Below are 7248 nucleotides of genomic sequence, written 5' to 3' on the forward strand. Positions count from 1 at the left end.
ACTCAAAGTTTAATTTGAATAGCAAATGGGAAACTCTAGGGTTTTTGGAGTATGAGGTTGCTTTTGTTTTTGCAGTTATTTAAAACAATATTGTGGTGTTACTTTTATGAAAGCTAAATGTGCAGAATTAAAAAGTTCTGCAAGGAGTGTAGTCCAATGCAACTGACTCCATTTAACCTCCATTTTACTCCACTTTTCATGTCTTTGGGCTGATAATTTAGTATCTACAACACATAACCAAATGCTTACTTCGCAGCTTTTTATATTTTCCAGACTCTGAATATAGATAAACTGAAATTTTTCCTAGTGTTGTTTCATTACTATGGCTATGTAAACTCTGCTAAGTTGCTTCAGTCGTGTCCGACTCTGTGCGACCCGAAAGATGGGGAAGATAGGCTCCCCCATCCCTGGGATTCTCCAGGCAAGAACACTGGAGTGGGTTGCCATTTCCTTCTCCAATGCATGAAAGTCAAAAGTGAAAGTGAAGTTGCTCAGTCATGTCTGACTCTTAGCGACCCCATGGACTGCAGCTTACCAGGCTCCTCTGTCCATGGATTTTCCAGGCAAGAGTACTGGAGTGGGGTGCCATTGCCTTCTCCGAAGTAAACTCTAATTGCAGACAAGTTTATCCACCACCTAATACCCTAGGGTCATTTTTTTCATTTGCATAACTTTTAAAATTACTTGGAGTTAATAGTTGCCTTGTTCTTTTTTTCACTTCTTTCTACTTTGCCAACAAAGGTCCGTCTAGTCAAGGCTATGGTTTCTCCAGTAGTCATGTATGGATGTGAGAGTTGGACTGTGAAGAAGGCTGAGCACCGAAGAACTGATGCTTTTGAACTGTGGTGTTGGAGAAGACTCTTGAGAGTCCCTTGGACTGCAAGGAGCTCCAACCAGTCCATTCTAAAGGAGATCAGTCCTGGGTGTTCTTTGGAAGGAATGATGCTGAAGCTGAAACTCCAGTACTTTGGCCACCTCATGTGAAGAGTTGACTCATTGGAAAAGACTCTGATGCTGGGAGGGATTGGGGGCAGGAGGAGAAGGGGAAGACAGAGGATGAGATGGCTGGATGGCATCACCGACTTGATGGACATGAGTTTGAGTGAACTCCAGGAGCTGGTGATGGACAGGGAGGCCTGGTGTGCTGTGATTCATGGGGTCGCAAAGAGTTGGACATGACTGAGTGGCTGAACTGAACTGAACTGATAGTTAATTTACAGTGTTTTGATAGTTTCAAGGGTAAAGCAAAGTGACTTGGTTTATCTATATGTGTATATGTAGTGTATAACACTACATATATTATAATATATACATATATATTGTTTTTCAGATTTTTTCCACTATAGATTATTGCAAGATATACAGTATAATTCCCTATGCTACGCAGTAGGTCCTTGTTGTTTACCTATTTTATATACAGTCGAATGCCTCTGTAATTGCAAACTCTTAATTTAACTCCCCTCCATCCCCTTTGTTAACCATAAGTTTGTTTTCTATGTCTGTGAGTCTATTTCTGTTTCATAAATAAGTTCACTTGTATCATTTTTTTAGATTCCACATATAAGTGACATATGATATTTATGTTTCTCCTTCTGACTTGCTTCACTTAATATGATAATTTCTAGGTGACCTGCTAATTTGTTAGATTTTTCATGTCCTTTAGTTCAGTTCATTTCAGTCACTCAGTCATGTCTGACTCTTGGCGACCCCATGAATCGCAGCACGCAAGGCCTCCCGGTCCATCACCATCTCCCAGAGTTCACTCGGACTCACGTCCATCGAGTCCGTGATGCCATCCAGCCATCTCATCCTCTGTCTTCCCCTTCTCCTCCTGCCCCCAATGCCTCCCAGCACCAGAGTTTTCCAATGAGTCAACTCTTCGCATGAGGTGGCCAAAGTACTGGAGCTTCAGCTTTAGCATCATTCCTTCCAAAGAAATCCCAGGGCTGATCTCCTTCAGAATGGACTGGTTGGATCTCCTTGCAGTCCAAAGGACTCTCAAGAGTCTTCTCCAACACCACAGTTCAAAAGCATCAATTCTTCAGTGCTCAGCCTTCTTCACAGTCCAACTCTCACATCCATACATGACTACTGGAAAAACCATAGCCTTGGCTAGACGGACCTTAGTTGGCAAGGTAATATCTCTGCTTCTGAATATGCTATCTAGTTTAGTCATAGTTTCTTCCAAGGAGTAAGCATCTTGTCCTTATCACTGATTAATTCCCAAACTCTCCTTGTGTAAATCTCTTAATATGTTTAAACACATGAAGAATTGTATCAATTTCATCTTTTTGAAAAAAAGATCCCTTCCAGAGAGACCTATGATCTGCTCCAGTCTATACTGGTCACTCTCCAGACCTGCGGGTGCACAGCTGCTGTGTAAGGATTTCCCTTCACCATCATACGTCTCTCTTGCATTGAATCCCTGATTTGTGGAGCCCCTCTTCCTCACTTTCTTAGTTTACTTACTTACTGGGTGGAGCCTACCTCCAGGAGCTTTTTTCCAGAAGTGGTGTATGGGAAATAAAATTCCCAGGTGTAGAAGTGTCTTTATTCTTTACTAATGTGAGGGTCTAGCTGGTTAAATAATCTAATTTGGAAATCATTTTTCTTCATAACATTAAAGTCATTGCACCATTGTCTTTTGGCATCTAGTGGCCAATAGAGAATTCTACTGTCATTCTATTCCTGCCCCTTGGATAAGGCCCATCCTTTCTTTGAAACATGGAGGATCTTCTCTTTCTACTCATTGCTCTGAAACTTCCTGATAATGCACCTTGTTATTGTTAAATTTTCAACCATTTTACTGGCAACTCATTTCAATCAAGAAATTCACATCCTTCATTTTGGAGACTTTCTTGAATTATTTGTAATCTTAATTTTCTCTGTTCCCTTGGGAATTCCTGTCATTTGTATATTATTAGTAGATCTTCTGATTTGTCCTCTAATTTCATGACCTATATTTTATATCTCTCTATTTTTGCACTATTTTCTAGGAGATATTAGCATTATTTTCTAAACATTTTCTTTTTCACTTCTGCTATCATGTTTCTATTGGTTTGTCCCAAAATTTCCTTCAGTTTTAAAATAAAACTAAAAGACACAATTATCATTTTCACAAAGAATGTTATTGAACAGTGTACTCACCATTTTGTTTCACTACCTTCTGCCATTTTCCAGGCACCTTCCATAATTCCATCTTCCCAAAATTTTTTATATTTTTGGGCAAAGAATTGTTCCAGGTGCCCTTTACAGTCTTCCAGAGAATTAAAATTTTTTCCGTTAAGAGAATTTTGTAAAGACCAAAATAAACGGACATTTGAAGGTGTAATGTCTGGTGAATATGGAGGATGAATCAGAACTTCTCAAACTGTAACAGTTTTTGCCTGGTCATCAAAGAAACATGCAGTCTTCCATTATCCTGATGGAAGATTATGCATTTTACATTGACTAATTCTGGATGCTTTTTATTGAGTGGTGTTTTCAGTTGGTCTAAATGGGAGCATTTGGGGATTAACCACTTGGTTTTCTGGAAGGAGTTCCCTTCTAATCCTATCGTGTACGCAACAACACCTTCCTTGTATGAAAAGCAGTCTTTGGTGTGGTTGATGTGGTTCATTTTACTTGCCCCATTTTCTCTTCTGTTCCACATTATTGTACAGTATCCACAGTATTCCTTGCCCATCACATTTTGTTTTAAAAATGAAACATTTTTGTTACATTTCAGTAGAGGATCACATGCAAAAATATAGTCAAGGTTTTTTCACTTAACTTATGTGGAACACAAACATCAAAGCAATTAATGTAACCAAGCTGGTACAAATGATTTTCAAAACTTGATTTGCATATTTTGAGTATGCCAGATATCTCCCTCATGGTATAATGGAGATTGTTCTCACTTCATGTCCCTATTTGGTTGCTATCAGTTTCAACAGGTCTACTCGAATGTGAAGCATTGTCCAGCAAGAAATCTCCAGCACAAATCTTCGCCAACCACTTTTGACACATTTGACAAATCAGAGCACTTTCTCCAAACACTGCACAAATATTTATTTTGTGATTCAGTTGTGTTTTCACCTTTATTGACCTTTATTTATAATAGGCTGAAAATGTTGTTTGTTTCTTCCATTTTCAATATTAAAATGGCTATACAAAAATTCACCACTTTTGTTAAGTTTTTTTAAAAAAATGCAAGCTAATATGACAGCTGTCACGATAGTCTAACAAAACTGTTTGAATGAAGTTAAAGACAACTCAGTGCTACTAGAGTCATCATACTGAAAAAACTGAACAAACCTTTTGGCCAACCCCCAAATTTCTCAGAACTCTTTTGTGTGTGTGTGTAACACCTTGCCCTTATATTGTGGGTGGAATATCTTATCTCTTTAAGGATATTAATGATGTCATCCCAGTGTTAATTTTTCCTTGTATAACTGCTGCACCCTCCAAGTTAAGTGTTCTGGTTTGTTTTGTCCTCTGTCTTTGTAGCTTGGGGTGATCGTTGACCATCTTGCCCCATCTAGTAGGAAAGTATGACTCTCTGCATACAGGTGGACTTGTCAACTGGGGGTTTCACTGATGGGTGATCTGTTTGGGAAAAGCCCTCATGTCACTGTTAAGGTCTTTTCTCTTGAACTTCTCATTCTTCATAGAGTGACTCATCTTGTCTCCCTGCTAGAGAGTATCAGTCTGGTGCCAGCACCCTAGGAAGTGAGGGGAGGAAAGAACTGAAGGCTCAACAAGAAGAATGTAAATATTCATGAAATTTCCACTTTGGTGTAGTGCTCCTACCCTCAAGAGTGTTTCTTGAGGTACTCAAGAGTACCTCCCACCCATGAAAGCCTGTTTGACTTTCTCCAGAGAATTACCCTCATGCTGGAGTCCAGCTCCAGCAGCCAGGGATTCAATCTGAAGGGAGGGATGGTGTCGGGAAGTAATGATGCAGCCTCTCAATTTTCGTGGACTGCACATTTATTTCAAGTTTAAGATTTTCTTTTATACTTTTACAAAAGCATTAGGTCAGAGGTTTGACATTTTCAGTTCCCCCCTCACCCAGATTTATTATCTCCATAAATCATTGTTGCCCTTCAGAGTTCCTGCTTCAGTGATTCTCTCAGAATCAGCTTAACTATCTATTATCTACTTCCTCTTATGCGTCCTATAGTTAACTAGTGGATTACATTGTTACTCATGCTACATTCCTCAGTTTATTTCTTATCTTTCTAAATCCTGTTTGCCCCTAACATCCTGAACTCACTATCTCTTAAAAAGGCTTCTAGCTATTAGTATCTCTAAAATTCCTACCTCTATAAGCTATAGTAAAATATGCTAACATTACAACATTCCTTAAATCTTTAACTTCTAACTATTTTAATTATTTCTAAGCCCTAAATTCAGTAAACTCCTTTGCCATAAACATTTTCCTCACAAATAAGCTTCAGATAGCAATCCCTCCTATGGCCTCAAGCTGTAGCCTATGCGCTCATCCTGGAACATTCTTTTGTAAAAGTCCTTAAACAAATGTCAATGATTAACTTTATGAATTATTCTCTGAGCACAGCTGCAGGAGGCTTTGTGCCTTCTCATGCTCCTCTCAAGAACAATAAGCACCTTAATATTCCTTTTCAGTCAACTCAGCTGAGGAGAGCAAAAAAAAAAGTCAGAATCACAAGCCCTAACTCCTTCATCCTGGGTCCATGCCTGTGGGACAAAGAGATGGAGTTGGGGCCGTGCCTCCATTTTGTCAGCAATGCCTAACGTGGCTTCCGACATCTCCCCCTTTTTTATCCTTTTAGAGCATAGGTATGAAATTCAGTAGATAGAGCAGAAACACTTCGGTTGAGTATTCTGAAAAAGCATGGGCCTATTACACAAATCAGAACTAACAGGCATAAGCATATGGCCGCATGAATCATTATTGTAGAAAAGGATCCATGGGAAAGATTCCCCTCCAGATTTTCAAAGAGGGAATTAGAAAGCCATTGAGAGGAAAAGTGAGACTCTGCCTGCTTCATATTCTGAATATCCTGATGTAACTTAGAAATATCAATAGTAAAATCTGAATGATTCCATATGCCTAAAATATGATTCCTAATGAGTTCAAAGAGTTGACTCATTGGAAAAGACTCTGATGCTGGGAGGGATTGGGAACAGGAGGAGAAGAGGACGACAGAGGATGAGATGGCTGGATGTCATCACTGACTCGGTGGATGTAAGTCTGAGTGAACTCTGGGAGTTGGTGATGGACAGGGAGGCCTGGCGTGCTGCGATTCATGGGGTTGCAAAGAGTCGGACACGACTGAGTGACTGAACTGAGCTGAACTGAACTGAACTGAATGAGTTCCCAAGAGTGCATGGACTCATTCACTTGTAGAGGGGTAACGCACATCCATTTAAATTCAGCATGGCACCTTAAAGACAATTTAATTTTTAAGTTTTAATTTATTGCCCCATAAGCAGAACTGCTTCTTCTAAAGCATTGACCTTATTTTCTATTTTCTTATCTATAATTTCCTGTGTAGTAAGAGCTACGGAGACATTTTTGGACAGCTGATCAACAAACAAGGCAGTATGCGCTTCTTTTGACAAGACAACAGCAGAAAATGTAACTGATGCAATTATGGCAATCAAGGCAGTTATTCCCACAACCAGAGCTGCAATGAATCTCTTAGGTTGAGAAATTAAGGTATTAAATTCATATAAAACTTTCAATGCATAATCATCAAAGCGTTGTCCCTCTAATTTTACAAGAACCATCAAATATGGTGGCTGCTTTACAATCGTCACAGCCTTATAATTACTATAATCATTTCCATCAACACAATTTGATATAAAACAATTCACACATTTGACATTATAAACAGTTTCTCCTTCAAAAACTCCCAAATCATTCCGATTTCTGGCCAACAAAAAGGCGTAGGGAGAATGCATGCAGGCCCATACAATATATCTTTGTTCATTTAAAGGTCTATGTAAAGTCACAGGTGCCATAGCAGTCAATACTCTCCATAATTCAGGCTGCATGGGACCTGTTCCACCGAAACTCACTAAAGGAGCAACCCATCCATTGACATGTCATCTAATAATCTCTAAAGGATAAGGGATAAATGAATCATTTCATATGGATCTATAAGGTTCTTTAGAAATCAGGTTCAATCATTGATCCGAACAATAGGGGCACCCCCATTCGATCAGAAAATGTCTGGTGGCAACAATGGGAATAGGTGACCTTAGGGCATACAAGCATTC

This window comes from Ovis canadensis, chromosome 15 (genome assembly GCF_042477335.2).
Source record: "Ovis canadensis isolate MfBH-ARS-UI-01 breed Bighorn chromosome 15, ARS-UI_OviCan_v2, whole genome shotgun sequence".
Lineage (NCBI taxonomy): Eukaryota > Metazoa > Chordata > Mammalia > Artiodactyla > Bovidae > Ovis > Ovis canadensis.